The sequence below is a fragment of the Eulemur rufifrons genome, chromosome 3, assembly GCF_041146395.1.
Source record: "Eulemur rufifrons isolate Redbay chromosome 3, OSU_ERuf_1, whole genome shotgun sequence".
NCBI lineage: Eukaryota > Metazoa > Chordata > Mammalia > Primates > Lemuridae > Eulemur > Eulemur rufifrons.
The window spans coordinates 38,831,006-38,850,627 of NC_090985.1; the positions used below are offsets into that span (position 1 = coordinate 38,831,006).

At 37.6% G+C, this 19,622-nt stretch overlaps 1 non-coding gene across 1 annotated transcript; it reads right to left on the reverse strand.

The window, feature by feature from the left end:
* Positions 1-1,172: 1,172 nt before the first annotated feature.
* LOC138382067 (U6 spliceosomal RNA) lies at positions 1,173-1,279 on the reverse strand. The gene has a single exon (XR_011233242.1). It is a non-coding gene; the product is annotated as a U6 spliceosomal RNA (small nuclear RNA).
* Positions 1,280-19,622: the final 18,343 nt, after the last annotated feature.

A 19,622-nucleotide genomic window follows, 5' to 3' on the forward strand; every position in this document is an offset into this window, starting at 1 on the left:
TGCACTAAGGTCCATGAACATATTTAATCTGAAAAAGGCATTAGAGATCATGTAATGTTATATTTCTCAGATTAATGGGGGCAGGGGAGGGGGGGTAATTAGAATGACCTGGGGCAGTGAGGAAGAACATAGAGAAGGCTTGAGCACATAAACTTTGACAAGATCCCCAAGAAGATCCTTTTTATCCTTTCACAAGTTTCGAGTCACTGATCTAACCAATACTTTACAGCCCTGGCTACAATTCAAACTATCTGGGGAGCTTTCACAAATCTTTACTATCCAGGTCATATCACAGACCAAATTAGAATCTCTGGGTTGGAACCAGCACCATGACTTTAAAGAATCTCCTGGGACAGTCTAGATCCACAGAGAAAGTGAGACTTGCTAACACTGGAGCTAAGATAAGTGCCCACCTCCCTTGAGAGTGGCCAAAAGGAGAGTCCCTCTCCACCTCTCGCTAGATATCTCTTCAACTAAGGATTGCTGTTCCCTCCAGGGAAAGTGTTATGTCTAAATAAATAATTTTTTAATTGTGGTAAAATACACATAACATAAAATTTACCATCTTCATCATTTTAAGTTTATAGTTCAGTAGTGTTAAGTACATTTAACTTGTTTTGCAACACATCTCTAGAACTTTCTCATCATGTAAAATGGAAACTCTATAACCATTGATACCAACTCCCATTTCCCTCTTCTCCCTACCCCTGGAAACCACCATTCTGCTCTCTGTCTCTATAAATGTGACCACTTTTGAGATCTCGTATGAATGAAATGATATAGTATTTGTCTTTTTGTGACTGACGTATTTCACTTAGCATAATATCCTCAATGTTCATCCATGTTGTCTCATATGGTGGTATTTTCTTCTTTTTAAAAGTTGAATAATATTCCATTGTATGTATATCCCACATTTCTTTATCCATTCATCTGCCGGTGGACTTTCAGATTGTTTCCACCTTTTGGCTGTTGTGAATAATACTGCAATGAACATAGATACGCAAATATCTCTCCAAGATCCTTCTTTGAATTATTTTGGATATATACCCCAAAATGGGATTGCTGGATCAGATGGTAATTCTATTTTTAAGTTTTTGAAGAAACTCCATGCTGTTTTCCATAGCTGTTACACCATTTTACATTCCCACCAACAATGCACAAGAGTTCCAAAAAAAAAAAGGGAACACATCACGAATTTCCAAGTCATCATTGCACGAGAGCCATGCTAATCTTCTCTGTATCATTCTAATTTTAGTATATGTGCTGCAAAAGCAAGTACTAATTAAACAATTTTGATACAATTTTCAGAAATTCTTATTAATAAATCTGGGGGGGGGTGGCAGACAGATCTCCCAGATTTATTTTTAAAAATGCATGTTTGAATAATTTTGTTTCATTTGAAGAGGAATTTGATCAATGGTCAAGGAAAAGTTACTAATAGGCAGCCCTCAAAGGGTAGTCCCTGACCAGCAGTATCAGCTTCATCTGGGAACTTGCAAATTCTCAGGTCCCCTTCCAGACCTACGGAATCAACAGTTCTGAGGCTCAGCAACCTTGTTTCAAAAGACTTCCAGGAGATGCTAATGCATGCTAAAGTTTGAAACACTCTCTGTTATGATTTTATGGATCTTAAGAAGAAACCTCTAAACCTAATACTTTTCCTTCTAATGCTTGAAATGTAAATAAATTTATTCCTTTTTGTTTTGTTTTGCTTTTTGTTTGTTGGTTGGTGGTTGTTTACACAGTGAAAGGTGTCTTGCCCTAAGCATCAGTAACTTTAAGATTAAATGTAGGCTTTGGCAATAATTCACCTATGAATTGTTACTATATTAATATCAACTTCTTAGTAGCTATGTATTCTGTAAAATGAGAAGACTCCATCCGGATGGCAAATATCGTCCTCACAGGCCACCACTTCTCCAGAGCCCAAGGCAGGCATTGCCAATAACCGAGACACTCTATACCACCCAGTCCAGAGTCTCAGAATCCTTCTCAACACAGCCTGTCTTCATCTGTTTTCTGTTGCTTATAACAGAGTACTTGAAACTTGGTAATTTATAAAGAAAAGAGATTTATTTCAGTTATGGAGGCCAAGAAGTTCAAGCCCAAGGAGCTGCATCTGGTGAGGGCCTTCTTGCTGGTGGGGACTCTCTGCAGAGTCCTGAGGCCACACAGAGCATCACATGGTGACAGGGATGAGTGTGACAGCTCAGGCCTCTCTTTCTCTTTGTATAAAACCACCAGTCCCTCTCTCATGATTACCCATTAATCCATGAATAGATTAATCTACTCATGAGGGCAGAGACCTTATGACCCAATCACCTCTTAAAGGCCCCATCTCTCAATACTGTCACATTGGGGATTAAATTTTAACATGAGTTTTGGAAGGGAAAATATTCAAAGCCTAGCACAGCCCTACTGAAAAATTAGGCTGAAAGTTAGGGCGTGAGACAAAACTCATTTGCCGTCACTGTTCAGACACTCTTCATTGTCCCCTCTAGCTCTGTCCTGCTCAAATAGTTTGGATTCTGAACACTTGCAATCCTGTGGGGCACGCCAAAACCAGGTATTCTGTGAACTTGGTTTCCTCTTCTGAAAATGCTACTAATGTCACCTGCCTCCTGGGGTTTTTAGGAAGTTTAAATGAAATAATATATTCAAACCAACTGGATCAGCCCTAGACACAAAGTTTTTAAAATGTCAATAAACCTTAGTACCTAAATTTTTTACTCTTTATTATTTTTCTGATCACTCACCTTACCCTTGGCCAAGGCCAGGGCCAACTATAGCTGATCAAGCTCAGTGCTGCTCTGAGAAGTACCAGTGCTCCTGGTGTTGGCTGGGAACAGTGAGAATTGACGGAATTCTTAGCCAATGCTTCTGCCTCGGTGTTTGTTGCCTTCATCACGCTGCGTATCAAGTTTACACATTTGTCTAAACCATTACTAGTAAGTGTTGCATGAAAAGGGAGATTTTTTCCTTATTATTTTATCCACTCTCTCAATAGGAAAATCTAAATAACCATCTTCTTCAGCATAAAACTAAATTCTGCATAAATATTACCAATGTTTTAGTGCTGACCTAATAAGATATTAATAAGGAGGTTTCTGTCCTGGATTAGACACAAAGGAGTTAAGATTTATTGAGAAGCATGCATGTATAAAATCTTATTAGCCAATTTGCTATTGTATCTGATTTATTCTTCCCAAATTGTTTCTGATTTACAGATGAGAAAACTGAGATTCATAGAAGTTAAGAAACATAACCAAAGTCATAAGCTTTGAGCAGGACCAGTTACCTAATTGATAGGGCCCAGTGCAAAATAAAAATGTAAGACCTCCTGTTCAATAGATTATTAAAAATTTCAAGACAGAGATAGCACAGTATTAAATCAAGTGCATATCCTCTGAGGGTGGCATAAGTCCATGAAGCCAGCCCTGCTTGTATCAGAACTGATTCTAAAACTTATGTCATTTTTCTGATTTATCACATGTGGGAGCCAGGGGACTTAATAGAAAGTACATCTTGGAACTCTGGCCCTGGAAAGGAGTAAAAGGTATAGGGAAATAGTGAAAGCCTAAGGTAGCTCATGAAGTCCACTTCATGGTTTCGAAGAGGGCTGGTTCTAATTCTAAAGAGTGGCCCATAGTAGGGGAATCAGTGCCGGGTTTGAGTCAGAAGACCTGGGCTCACACCCTGGCTGGGAAAAATTTACCTGCATGTCCTCAAGCAAGTCATCCAGGCTTTCTTAGCCTCAGTCTCCTCCACTGAAAAAATGAGGGTGCTGCCATTTTTTCTTAATTCATAGACTGAATCATTACACGGAGAGGAACTCATAAGTTTATATACTACACATGCAAGTTTCTGAGTATACTGGCTGTGAAGTTAGCCACTAACTGTAACCTCCAGCCCCTGTCTGCAATTACCTCTCCCTGACTTTGTTTGTATCCACTGATTTAAGTGGATGCTGAGAGGTCTCTAGTGAAGAAGGAAAACTGTAAACTGTGTCCAATAATTGGATTCTGACAGAGAATGGCAGGAGGTTGAACTATACGAAGGTCAACTGAAGACTGCAGGGACCTTGATGGGAGAATTGCTTGCATACTCAATAGGTCCTAATTCAAGAGCTTGCTGCAATTTTTTTTTTTAATATTAACAATGAGTGGCTCTAAGACTATATACAATCTATTGCAAAATGCTTTTCTTCACTATCTTTTCCTCCCTTCCATGATCACTCTAAGAACCCCAGCATTGCTTTCTTGACTTTGGCCCAAGGAGTTATGAGCATGTTGGGGAGAGAGAATGGAAATGCTGTCCGATGTGCCAGGACACCGTCTTCTCCTTAGCTATTATTATTGTCACCAGTCTGTAGCATCCCTTGCAGTTCCATGGTCCCCGTCTGAAGTTGTGACTGAGACACAGCCACCATTATCAGTTTGGCAGGAAGGTATCTGGTTCAGGGAGGAAGCCATTCTCTCTTAATATAACTTGCTGGGTGGCCTTGAGTTCAGTGCCACGGCTCCCGTGCCCATGGCCTATATCCACATACACAAACCAACACTCATGGAGATTTTGTGAGATTCATCAATAGGACAGATTGGCAAGATTAGAGAGGATTCTACCATCAGCCACATATTGTACCCAGAACTAGATCTCTCTAAGATGGGCGGGCCAGGGGTGGGGGAGGTAGAATACAACTTTATTCCAATCCAACAAATTGGTCCTATTTCTTATTAACATTTCCAAACAAGGAAAGAATAAATAAATATTTTCCTATGAGCAGCTGGGCTTCCACCACACTAGGGTACTTGCTCTGCCACTGCATTCAGCTGGAGGTGGCAGTGCTACTCCCAGCCTGTCTCCACAAGGTCTAGGGCATTTCATCTGCTGCCCTTCCGCTTTCTTGACCCCTCCAGAACCAATATCCACCTTCTCATGTTTCCCTCGCTGATCCCTAAGTTGATAATTACTCTCTCTCTTCCCTTTATTGATTCATCATTGATTGATCATTTATTCAACAGGTATGTATTGAGCACTTTGCATGTGCTACGCATTATTCTAAACATCATGAGTGAACAGAAAATGGTCCCTGCTTACGTAGAGCTTATATTCTAGTCCCAAGATCAACCTTATTTTCTACCCCAATTATTGGCAATTCAAAAGAATATCCACTCTGTCTTGCCCCCATGGTACTTTACAGGTAACTTCCTAAATAAAACAGTGTAGCTCGGTATATTTTCAAGATCTAGACTGCTTAGTGTTATTTATAGTCATCATGTAAAATTTAAAGAGGAAGAAAAAAGCAGATTTGACATGTCAGGAACAAAATTTCATTTCAGAACCCAAGAATTCAAATAAAAAATAATTCTTATGTGTGCCATGGGGAGACTGTTTCCTGAATCAATCACAAACAAGCCTCTCTGGCTAATAAAAAAGGCCGCATGTAAACCAAAGGATGACAAAAACTTGAGGCTGAAGCAGAAATGTGATGAAAGCCTGCTCAATGGGTGCAACTTATTGGATAGAATTAAGTGATGGAATCTATTGCTTCACTTTCCTTTCCTCCACCTCAGAATAATTTCAAGAACCCCAGCTTGGTTCTCATAGCTACCAAAATCAATGAGGTTTTAGATGAATGGATTCATCCAAAAATCTATTAAGCGATGAAGAGAAAAAGGAAGAACCTTGGTGGCAGGGCCCATGTGGCCCCCACATGTACAAGCTACAATGGTTTAGTCAGAGCATGGGGTGCACTGAAGTCAAGTGCTTAGAAACAGTGAAGCAGCAGTGACAGGGATGATGACCCAGGGGAGTCCTGGGAGTGGGAACCCAGGCAGATTCCCTGATGTGCTGAGTCAAGAACTAGATTGACACGAGTTCAGCTGAGAACCTCCCCCTATGTCATCCTGCCATGAGACATCCAGAGGACCAGAGACAAAAGACAATTGGAAAAGTGGTCTAGACTCTGCAGTTATGCAGGTCATGGTTGGAGTTTAAGTTGTAATTTTGAAATCACAATGTGATCTCACCACCCCAAGGACCTTAGGTGACAACTATTTATGGAGCCACAATTATCCTGTATGTTTTGCCTTAAAACCCTAGCTCCTTCTGCCTCTGCCCTTCTGAGAATGATGGAAACTGATTGAATCATTTTCAGTTGCTTCAGTTTCACAGGTGCCGTTGTCACCCTGTTCACCACGTCACTCTGCATTTTGTTCTATTTGGTGACTAGTGGGTGGACTGTAACTGACAGAGAATCTAAATTGCCATCCTGGCAAACACAAGTTTCTGCTAGGTCTGCATGACTTTGCCAGTTTACAGCAAGGGTTAAGAAATTTCTAATTTTATCAGATGGAAAATTACAGAGGTGATGAGAGGCACAAATTCTTTATTATTCAATAATGATCTTGCTGAGACATCAAAAGCACCTCAAGTTTTAATGACTTTTTTGAAATCACTTCTCTTCATGTTCATGTACCACCTGGTCTTATTTATGGTCAGACCAACCCAAGGAAGCATCTCGATCTTGCCACTAGGTGTGCGATCTTGGTCTAATCATACATCTTTTCTGGATTTCAAATTTCTCAATGAAGAAAGTAATGACTACTTATTTGGGCCAATGTAGAGATTAAATACAATAATGTAAGTGCAAGGATTTAGCAGAGTTTACACTCTTTTGCAGCTTTTCAATAAAAATTTGCTTAATGAAAAATAATTGCAGGAATGGACAATCAATAAGTACGCAAATCAATACATGTTTTTTTCCTTTTATTATGCATCCCCACTCCAGAAGCATCCAAGACAAATAAATAAAAAATAAACACTATATTTAGGCTTACATAGGAATTTAGTTTTCAAAGTGAGTCATTTCCTATCTCATTTGATCCTGGCAAAAATTCTTGAAAGACAGTCCAGATGGGGTTGTCATTTACATTTTATATAAAAATAAACTGAGGTTAAGTACAGTAATTTGAATTTTCCAAATCTATATAGTAAAAAAAAAAATAATGAGAGGGAGAGAGGGATGGAGGGAAGGAGAGAGGGTGAAAGGAAAGATGGAAGGAAGGAAGGAAGGAAGGAAAAAGGGAAGGAAGGAAAGAAGGAAGAGAGAAAGAGAAAAGAAAAAAGGAAGGATACTCAAGGCCAGGTCTTCTCATTCTAACTCCAAATTCTTTCCATTTTAAAAAACCATCACCCCATATATCCTTGGACATTGAAGCAACCCACCTGCAATCATTGGACTAGATGTTAGTGCAATCAAAATAGACACTTCCTCCCTGATTAAACCAGATTAATGGCTTAATATATCTACAGTATCATTCCTGAAAAACACTAAGGAGGCTTTTTCATATAAAGCCATCAGAAAAGGTCCAGGCTCAGAGAAGCAATCTTTTAATCATCTTCAGTTGTATTATCTCCAAGATGGCTTCTAGTGAAGGAAAGATTAGGACTCATAGTCATTTCAAAAGTGCCATTCTCAGTGTTCTGACCTGCCAGTCAGAATCTAGAACAATTACAAATGAAGCCTTGGGCAAGTATGTAATGAAGGAGAGCTGTCATATTAGACACCAAAGAGGTGGACTAACTCAGAAATTCCAATGATGTCCTGAAATCAAGCAGAAAAATGAAGGAGTGGAAGAATATATTAATATTTACTGAGTGTCTACCAGGTAAACATAGTATCCCACTTCATCTCCCCATACACCTGAGAGGTAGGTGTTTTTATCCTCATTGTACAGATAAAGGATCTGCAGCTCATAGAATTTAGGTAACTTGTCCATAATTAGTGGCCAAGTTCCAATTTAAACCAAAAGCCCATGTTTTATCCCCTGACCAGGAGCTCTCAATGAGCAGTCCACAGATTAGTGCAGGGCTGACAGAAAAATAATTACAGACACCCATGTCTTGTTCTAGCACCAATCCTGTGATTCAGTGCACCTGGAATGAAGTCCATAATTCTGTATTTTTAACAAGTTTTCTGGGTTATGATAAGGGACAGCGAGGTATGAAAAATTATGCCATATTGCCTACTCAGGAGACAAGGGCATAATTCTTATAGCAGTGGCACTTGGCATTTAACTGGTGTAATGGATATAGATCGCACCTTGACACTCAAAGTGCAAGAAAGATCCTGTTTTTTTATATATATTTTTGCAAATCAGTTAGGTCCTATTCAAACTCTCACTTACGTGTGCCGATCGATCACTTTGCGTGACCTTGGAACATGTTAGAAGCTCTCAAGATTACTCAGAATTAAGAATAGTCCTTTTCTGCGGGTCATTCACAATCATTGTCATTACTCAATCTGTCAAATAACTTTGGTTCTCCTCATTTGCACAAGCCACAGGGTCACTGGCCCTTCACATAGACACTCTATGGCTCCCAGGCAATAGTCTTAAACTTAAACTCTTATCTTTTCCAGACCCTGATTCTCCCTGTGTGCTATTAAGGATAGTTCCCACTCACACAAATAAACTGAAAGTCCAACCATTCCTCCCAATCTCAGGGAATCTCCCCTAATCTCCCCCTAAACTACCAAGCAAAGTAGCCATTACTTTCAACCCTGGGGCCTCTATCCACTTGTCTTTCACCACGGTTTTTCTTTACTAAGGAGATTTAATGGTTAACCAAAACGTATGAAGTATTTTAGGCCCAAGAATTATCAGATAGCATTTGTCTTTTATGAGAATAAGATCAATCTAAAAAACGTGTGAATTAGTCTTCCATCCCCAAGGGATGAACAGCTACTTCTTCAAAGCCATGGGAAACAAAACACAAGTTTGAGTCTTCATATTCTGCTTCATTAAATTCTCATTAGCACACCTTGTCGCAGTGTTTACAGACTTAAATGCAAAATGAGATGCCATTTAAATCAATGCGCACATGCTTGGCCATATAGCTGTCTAATACTAAGTGAGCAAAATATGAGAAACAAAACATGGCCCCTTCCCCACAAGAAATCCTATTGTGAAATGGAGTATGAATAAGAAGACCTTGGACTTCTAGACATTGGGTTTCCTTTCTTTGTTCTGTTATTCATTACCTCAGACATTTAAATGCAGGCTTTCTGCCCTGGCCAAATAATAATAATAATAATAATACAAAACATTGATATTATAGTCATTCTCTTTAAACAACAAAATAAGATGTGGCTGTGTACTTTGAAAACTGTAAAATATCCCATCAAAGTACCAGACACTAAAAAATTTAAAAGTAGAGAATTCTATCAGTACATTATGCAATAACCTCTCCTCTGGCTTCATCTTATCTTTCCTACCTTAATTTCTTCTTGGTTCTACTATCTTCATCCACTTAGACTTATCTTTAATTTTGTTTTAGCTCATTGAATTCAATCCATTCAAGGAACATGTCAAATCTTATCGGTAACAAATTGAGATATTAAACAAACAAACAACATAGAGGTGTTATTTATAGAAAATCTACAGAGCGGTGCAAATTCAAGGGCTGCACAGGGATACAAGTCTTTAAAAGAGTCCAAAGAGGGAAAGACTGAGAAGGAATAGACAAGGCTGGATGGAAGAGAGAGGACAAGTTAAAGCAGATCGGCAGGAAGGGGTAGGAGTTGAACAAAACAACATATATGATAGACAGTGGGGTTGCCTGACCAGAGCAGAGTTTATATTGTTGAGCAATGAAAATATCGGTGGCTATAGAATCCCACACAAAGTATATCAAAAACTTATACATCATGGCCAAGTGGGATTTATTCCAGGTAAGCAATTCTGATTCAACATTTGAAAATCAATGTAATCCATCACATCAACATGTTAAAGAAAAAAAATCATGTGATCATATCAATTGATAATGAAATAGCTTTTGACAAAATCCATCACCCATTCATGACAAAAATTCTCAGCAAACTGGGAATAGAAGAAAACTTCCTCAAGTTGATAAAGAGCATCTATCAAAAATAACCAAAAACAAAACTATAACTAACATCATACATGATGGCAAGAAACTGAATTCTTTCCCCATAAGATCAAGACAAGGACTTCTCTCATCACTTCTATTAAATATGGTACTAGATGTTATACAATAAAATGAGAAAAGGAAATAAATTATATTCAAATTGGAAAGGAAGAAATAAAACTGTTTTTATTCACAGATGGCATGGTTGTCTATGTAGAAACTATTTGACCCAAAACAAAAAGCAAACAAACAAACAAAACTTTTGAAAGTAGTAAGTTATAGCAAGGTCAGGGAATACTAGGTTAATATAGAAAATCCAATTAGTTTCCTACATACCAGCAATAAACAATTATAAAATTAAAAAAAAAAATTTAAATATTAATCACAATAGCACACACAAAGAAGAAATACTTAGGTATAAATCTAAGACTGCAGCCAAATGAAACTGCACATTAAGTTTTTTTCCATGGGCTTATGTGTTAACAATTCTGATACCATTATCTTATATACTGGAATGAACAATAAAGGAAATGGATGGGAAACTGTGGGGGAAAAGGTTTTTCGCTATTGGAATGAGACATTCGTGATAAGCAAGGAGAATAGTATAGAATAATCCAAGCGGTAATAGGTTTGGGTTGGAGACATCAGTCTGAACTCATGTTTAGCTCCATATAGAAAAGAATGTTTACATATAAAAATATTTAAAGATATGTGTATATACACTGGTTAGTGAACATAAGTATTTCCTCAACTCTGTCAGCTGAGTCACTGCCTAGAAGAAACGACACCCCAATGGCTACATCATAGTAGTAATGATGTCAAAGCAACACAGAAGCCAAATGAATGAACTTCCAATGACCTAGGCTGGCATCACTTAAGCAACAAAGGAAACACTAGTAAAATTATAACTCATATATAAAATCAGTACCCATGAGTAATTTATATTGATGAGAGAAAGAAAGGAAGAGAGGAAAGGAAGAAGGAAAGAAGCAAACACACCCAGGCAATCAAATCTACAATGCAAAAGAATTCCAAGTAATTTATGTAAATACTCCACCTTCAAGAGGGTGGGGCACAATTCTTCACTCCTTAAGTGTGGGCTGTACCTAATGCCTTTCTTCCAGTAGGCACAGTATAGAAAGCAGGAGAAAAGAATAATTTTACAGTGGATGAACCTGACAAGCACTACCTTAGCCAGATAATCACGGTTACCAACAAGAGCGATGTCATGTTTATAGTGCATATTCTTTATTTGCTGTGATTTGCACTTTACCCCTGTGGTCTTCCCCGGAAAGACCCACATAACGCCAGTCTAATTACGAGAAAAGCATCAAACAAATCCCAGTTGAGAGGCGTGCTACAAGACACCTGACCAGTACACCTCAAAACCGTCAAGGTCATTAAAAATAAGGAAAGTATGACAAACTGTCACAGCCAAGAGGAGCCCAAGATGACCTGACAGCCGAGTGTAGTGTGGAATCCTAAATGAGATCCTGGAACAGAAAAAAGACATATGTTAAAAACTAAGGAAATATGAATAAAGGTGGACTTTAATGAATGAAATTATGTCAGTATTGGTTTGTTAATTGTAACAAATGTACCATGCAAATGTAAAATGTTAATAACTGGGGAAACTTAGTAAACAAGTAACCTGGGAACTTTCTGTACTATCCTTACAATTTTTCTGTAAATCTAAAACTGTTCTAAAATAAAAAGTTAGCAAATACATAAACAAATAGCAGAAATATTTTTAAAAAATGGTAAATGAAGAGAGTAGAGGTCATTGAATGCTGAAGAAAACTGGAGGTGCCTAGCCCAAGGTGACCCAGCTGGTTTTGGCTGAGTTAGAATCAGAGTTGAGATCTTCTGAGTGACTCCTGACCTAGCAGGATGAGGCAAAAGATTCAAAACAGGAAGAGATAATGAAATACCATGCTTAGAATATCTTCTTCCAAATGCAAACATAGAACTCCGCTTACCCGGCCTTATGATTTATGGAGAATACTAATAAAGCTCAGATAATGACAATGTGCTAAGTGATGATGATGCCAACAGGAAGAAAGTGTCTGGAATACGTTTCTTTTTCAAGTTATATGGGTTTTCTGGAGTTGGATTAAGCTATATTCAACATTCCACCCCCAGACCCTGTAGGAACTAGTTATCTTATAGATACGAAATCTCCTTCTTTGCCATCATGTAAATGTTTCAAGATTTATAAAAAGGATTAAGTTGGCCAGGAGCTCAGGTTCATTGCTTCTGACAATGGATCTAATGATAGCTCTCACATGCTGGGCCTGTCAGGGGCCATACGCTTTGCCTGTGTTATCTCATTCAACCTCACAGTAACACTATAAAGTCAAAATCATCACACATGTTTTCAAGATTGAGCAAACTATCCTTCTAAAAGGTCAGGTGACCTACCAAAAACCAAACAAGTGAACCAGGATTGGAACCCAGGTATGTTTATTCAGAAATCCAAAGTGCCTTTCCAATTCTACGAAAGGAGACAAGTTAGTACATTTATTTTTCAAACACTCTATGGTGTTTTCATGTGCTGGGCACAATTCTAAAAACTTTACACATATTAATTTATTTAATACTCCTAATCACTTATTAGGTAGATATCATTAATGATTCTATTTTAGAAATAATGGAACAGACTTCATCTCTCCTAGTCTGACTTCTTTTCTAAAAATGTTGTGTAAGCGTCCTCTACAGCTTTAATAGTCACCGACTTGTTAATAAGCAATATGTCTCCAAAGTCAAACTCCCTAGACACATGCCTGAGACAAGGCCATTTTGAGGACTGGGTAAAATCATTTGAAATGGCACCCATAAAACTCAAGCCAAAACAATGGGGGAAAAAAACTTATCGAATTTAATTTTTATTGGAAAAGTCATGGCAAACAGAGATGGCATCAGCTGACATTTGTGCAAGTTGCTATTTTAATGTTCATTCATTTGAAAAGGGTGCCTGAAAATTTAATAGAATGAAAGGATACAAAAAGCATCTGACAAAAGTACTCAGTCTTTGATCTTCTTATTCAACACAAAAAGGAAAAGAAAAAGCAGGAAAAAAGAAGGAAGGAAGAAAGAAAAGGAAGGAAGGAAGGAAGAAAAGGAAGTAAGGAAGGAAGGGAGGGAAGAAAGGGGGAGAGACAGAGAGAAAAAGGGCAGAAGGAAAGAAAGAAAATCAGAGAAAGGAATGAAATAATACTTGACCTAGTAAAACCCTTCTAGAGGATAATGAGAGACTGAAAGAAATAAGCTCAATATCAACCAGCGATCTTATTTCCATCCCTAAGCACTGCGTAACCACTGTCAAGTTATCTCTAAATATCAGTGTCTTTACCTGAAAAATCAGAGCAATATCTACTTCATAGGATTTTTGTGTGATGAATAAATGAAGTCACATATGTGAGGAATCTAATATTGCACCTAGAACATAGTAGGCACTAAACAAAAGGTGATCCTTTGCCATCTACTCTTCCTCCTGTGTCTCAATTAGTGGTGCACAAGCCCTGAGAAGTGATTGTGCCTACTCCAACAAAGTGAGACTTGAGAACATAATAAAAATGCAAGTGGAAAACTTTATTTTGAACCATCACAACAAAAATAGTACTGTCACGGCCATCCTCAAGACTAGATGGAACCAGATGATCTCTAGAATTATAGAAAAATGTGCTTTACTGCACTGAAGGAAATATTAGCAACTCCCGGCTAATGCATCCTAACTATTTCAGGTTCCTTAAAACAATGACCAGAGTAGAAGGAGGCTAAGACTGGCATGTCCTTGATATTCTAAGCATTGTCGGCACGTAAAAATGATAAATATGCCTTGAGAGTTCCTCAGTGACATTGTTCAAAGTCACATACAGTATCAACATCAGAGTCTGAATTGTGTCCCTCTTTCCATTTATAATACGTGGCCTGTCTCCCAAGTGCAGATGCCTGAGACTTTATCAGTCATTCAACGATTAATCTATTTATTCAAGTGAATTCTTCTCTCTTTACATCCTTCAGTCAACATTTCTTTCACACTCATATCAGAAAGACTTTGCCATTAAAGCTCTGTGTTCAAATTTCAGCTCTTTTAGTTATTAACTTTAGGCACATTGTATTCTCTGGGCTTCAGTTTTCTAATTAAAAAGTTGGAGTTAAGAATTTTCTCTTCTTAGGGAGTTAAATAAGTTAATATAATCAAAATGTCAATCAAAATGCCTCTGCACACATTAGTTACTCAATCTGTGGCAATTACTGACTTATTTATTCATATTATTATCAATTGTCATCTCTGAGTCCTGTTCCTTATTAATGCTCTTGAAAAACTCCATTCTGAACTCATAGTGCCCTATGCCTCAGACATAATATAATGCCTAAAATCCTGCCTTTCTGAGACAGCTTGTAGTTTTCTAACCTACATGACTTCTGACCAAGTCCTTTACCAATTCTGCACTTGGAAACTCATGCAAGATAAAAAGTCCTGTCATGGATTTGAGCAAACCTAAGAGATGGAAAGAAACATGCCCTGACCAACTTCGGAAAGACAGACAAGACTCTTCAATGTATTGGTTAATGATAAGAAAGAAGGTGCCAACAGCCAAGTGGACTAATTTTCAGATTACCCACTTATTCAGATTAATCATGAAGAAGTATGGCCACAAAGAGAACTAGAAAACCAGGACATTAAACAATTTGTGCAGAGTGATGTTCAGCACAGACATGAGTACATCAGGTCACTCACATTGTCAAGAATAACATAAATGACATGAACGTTCTGGACATTGAAGAGCCTATGATTCTGTTCATGCATGCTAATGGAATCCTTGAGATAATTAAAATGTCTTAAAAACTAGTGAGTGAGGTGTCAAAGCAGATAACTCAATAGAGATGTCAGCTTTCTGTATAACAGCCATCAAAACAATGATGAAGATTTTAGACAAGAATGATTTTCTCTTTCCTTAGCCAATAGATGGGATGACAGGGACTTCTTACCAGTGTGTGCTCAACAAAGTGTAGGCTTTGAAAAAGAGGGAGAGGCAGGAGCAGAGGGAAGATGAGCTGCTGTAGGAACACTATCCCAATAAATTCTACTTTGAACCATTGAGAAGACCTAGTTTTACCTCTTCTTCCTATGCCAGAAATAACTTTCAAAAATGCAAAAGTAATGCATGCTCTTCCCCTGATTAAAACTCGTCAGAAAAGTCACCTTTCATGGGATGCACGGCCTTTGTGATCTGAACCCTCCCAATCTTTTAATCATGATATGTGCAATTTTTCATTAGGCTTGCAGGCAACACGAATTGATCTCCTGTTTCCACCCTCTGTCCATATCTGTCCTTAGCTTTTCTCCAGGACAATTTTGGAAATGTTCTGACCCAATAAGCTCATTCTTACAGGTTAAACCATGTATGATGATCTAATGGTTAGTAGCGTGAGCATTGGAACCAAATTGCATGAATATGAATGCTAGCCTGGTAGTGACTAGTTGTGGTACTTTTGTCTAGGAAATTAACACTCTGTGCCTCAGATTCCTTATCAGTACATCAGATGTAGTAACAGTACCTAACTCCTAGAATTGTTAGGAGCATTTAATTACCTAATATATGTAAAGTGCCTAGTAAAATAAATGTTAATATTTCAAGTTTAACCAAGCACAGACATCACAGAGTCAGGTTGTTGCAGTGGTTTTACAGAAAGAACATGAACCCTGATGCCAGGAAGACTTTAGTTTGAAGCCCAGCTCCTCCGCTAACCAGCTCTTTGCCATTTAACAACATACTTAGCATCCCTGTCCCACTTTATTTATATATTGGAGACGAAAATACAGATCTAAAATACAGAGTTTGGGAAGATAATAGAATCACAAGTGAGAGTGTCTAATGTGGTACCAGGCATATTATATTGGCTTAACAAATATCTCTTCCCTTTCTCCCTTCATGTCTCTAACACAGCACTAACCCATCTCATGGTAATAATGGCTTAATATAACCATACCTCTATCACATTGGAATATTTGGAAGAATTGATTTGAAACATCTGGAAATCTTCCTTGTATCATTCACTGATATATAATAGACACTTTGTGCATTTTAAAATAAATATAGGAAGACCTGCAATAGCATAAATAAATCAAAGAGTAAAAGATGTGAAAGCAGAACCTAGGATCTAGTCTCAGTTTGTGAGCTTTGAAGAAGTCACAACTGAAGGTTACCTTATTGTTTAACTTGCGTTAATATCATCCACCTTAATGCAGTTATTGTCAGAGCAAAACAAGGAAAAGTTGTTGCAAACACCTTAGTTAACATTTCTTATCATGTTTCCCGTTTTGATATCTATATCTCTGTGAATTTGTTCACACTAAAGGAAAGCAAGTCATATCCATGCTGAGTTCTAAGAGAAGTAAACCAGAGGTACTGTAACGGTCTCCTGAAATGGCAACTCGCTTTTGGAAGGTAGGACCCTTACTCTTTGGGTATTCTTGCAGGGATTAGTATCAGAGCTGGACGTGAATCCTGGCTCCACCATTTACTATGTGCATGACCTGGGCAAGTCACTGACTTCATTTATAAAATGTGGATAAAAATACTTCCTGTGAGAGAATTAAATGAAATACTGTATGTGAAACGTTTGGCAGAATATCTGGCTCCTTAATTCTGATTTTTGTATTATTGTTTTCATTATGGTCTAGGTTGCTGCATGCTGCTATAATAAAATATCTTAGACTGGGTAGCTTATAAACAACAAAAATTTATTTCTCACAATTCTGGAGGCTGGGAAGTCTGAGATCAAGGCACCAACACATCCAGTGTCTAGTGAGGGCCTTCATTTTGGTTTATAGATGATGTCTCCTTGCTGTGCTGTCACATGGTGGAAGACAGTGGCTAGCTCTCCGGGGTTTCTTTTATATGGGCCCAAAGGCTCCACCTAATCACCTCCCAAAGACCCCACCTACTAATAACATCACCTTGGTGATTAGGTTTCAACATATGAATTTTAAGGAGACACAAACATTCAAACCATAGCAGTTATTATTAGTATTTTTCTAGACTTATTATATCCAAAATTATAAATACAACCTAAATAAAGGCTCATATTCCAGCTTCACCCAACATTTCTTTCACATTTCAAATTTTTCCAATTTTTTTAATATTAATAATAGAGATTTGATTCAGAATACTGACCACATGTGAGCCCATATTTAGATTTTACTGCCAGGAACATTGCATATTTCCTCTGAAGAAGCTTCCCTGATTTCTGCAGCCCACACACATCTCCCTTATCTTTGAACATATCATTGGAATCACTGCAACATAGTCTGTCATCTACGTTTTACCTAAATCCTTATGTGTAATTTTGTTTTTCTTCTTTACATTGTAAAACTAGTGAAGACCAGATACTTCTACACATTTCTTTGTAGCCAGTCTTCACTCTATAGCCATTGGCTCCTAGAAATGTGATACTCTTTTAATAGATTTGTATAAGCCATCTAGTGAGTGAATAAGTTAAAATATGAATGAATGAATGCAATTCTTTTGTAATTTCTTGAGTTTCTAGCACAGTTATGGAAATACAGTAGATCTTCAATATGCATTTTTAATAAGTAAATAAACTAGAATAAATAAATGTTAACTATTTAATTACCCAAAATGTCATTCACTTATCCTAGATCTTTTCTCTAAAAAATTTAAGCTAAGTTTTCTGTTCTTATTGCATAGATAAGTCATAAAAAGCATTAGATAAAAAAGTCATCATTATGTGGCCTGTCAAAGAGTCAGAAAAAAAGGCAACAAGAACAACCACACACGCACTGGGAAAAAATATATATATATATCTCCACTAACAGTGATATTGTTACTCTGAATTCCAAACACTTCCTTTATCCTGGCATCTTTTTCTTAATGATATTATTATGACCTTTCTCACTGATTTATAACATAGCTAATGTAGTGCAGATTTCTTTTGAATTTATACCTATAGATATTATGCTTTAGATAGTTTCTTCATGATCATTTCAGTAAACACTTTTACATCCACAGAGCAGTAAAATTGACCCATAGTTAGTGAACATTTTGTGTTTGAGACCTTTTATCAATAAGTGAACTCAATGTGATTCAATTAAACTAAAGGAGAAATCCTATTTACCCTTCAAGTCCCCATCTCCCAGACAGCACTAGTTGCTCCTTCTCCACTTCCCCAGTACTTTGCACATATCCCTATTTATTAGCATGTCTTCTCCCCCATCCCAAGCCCAGACTCCCTTAGGGCTCCTCAAAGATGGGAAACGTGTCTAATTCATCTTCACAGGAGCATGACACTGCCTAGCAGAGGCAGTGCTAGTGCTAGTGATGAAGGGTTGTATAATTAATTAGCTACTTCATGGGATAAGCTGAGCTGCCAGCTCCCATTTATACCATTTAAGTGTTATCTGCTTGCCCCTCAGCTTTCACAGATCTTTGGTCATATATTTATGATAACCTATAATAATCAATGACATACTATAAAATTTCCACTTCCGGTTTGTCTTCCTTTCAAACTTTTGAGCTTTTCAAGTACAGAAACTATTAATTAGTCATCTTTATTTCTCTAGCATTTAGTCTAAGGTCCATGTGAGTGTTTGATGATGCATAAATTAATGAATAAGAAAAAACTTTCCTAATATAATTTGCTCAAGGTAGAAGACTTTGATGGTCACATCTACCTTATCTAAAATGTTTTGACTGAGTCCAACCCCCAGCTAAATTACACAATGGCTTAAGTTTTTCTTCAGCACCCTCCACTTGGTCATGCTACCTTCTTTCTTTCATACCCTCCACTTGCTTCTCATAATAAAGTGACATTCATACTTCCTTCTTATTTTTTATTTCAAAATGTTATGGTGGTACAAGTGTTTTTGGTTACATGGATCACTTTTGTAATGTTTGAGTCAGTGCTATAAGCACTGTGTCCACCACCCAAATAGTATTCATGGTACCCATTAGGTAGGTTTTCACCCATCCCTTCCCCACTCCAACCCCTCTGCTTGAATTCCAATGACTCTTACTTCCCTCTGTGCACATGTGTGGTTATCAGTTAATTCCAATTTAATAATGAGTACGTGTGGTGTTTGTTTTTCCATTCTTTAGATACTTCATTTAGATTAATGGTCTCCAGTTCCATCCAAATTTTTGCAAAAGGCATTAATTCATCCCTTTTATGGTTCAGTGGTGTTCCATGGTATACATGTAATACATTTTGTTAATCCACTCATAAATTGATGGGCACTTGGGTTGATTCCACATCTTTGCAATTATGAATTGTGCTGCAATAGACACTTGAGTACAGGTGTCTTTTTGATAAAATGACTTATTTTCCTTTGGGTAAATACCTCGTAGTGGGATTGCTGGATCAAATGGTAGGTCTACTTTTAATTCTTTGAGGAGTCTCCATACTGTTTTCTGTAGAGGTAGTACTAGTTTGCAGTCCCACCAATAATGTATAAGTGTTCCTTTCTTTCTGCATCCATGCTAGCATCTATTGTTTTTGGAGCGCACCATCTTGGGGATGGACATGCTTGAAGCTCTGACTCGGAGTGGGGGTGGGGTAAGGACAATATATATAACCTAAACTTTTGTACCCCCATAATATGCTGAAATAAAAAAAATAAACAAAATAAAAACCATTCTAACAGGGGTACGGTGACATCTTATTGT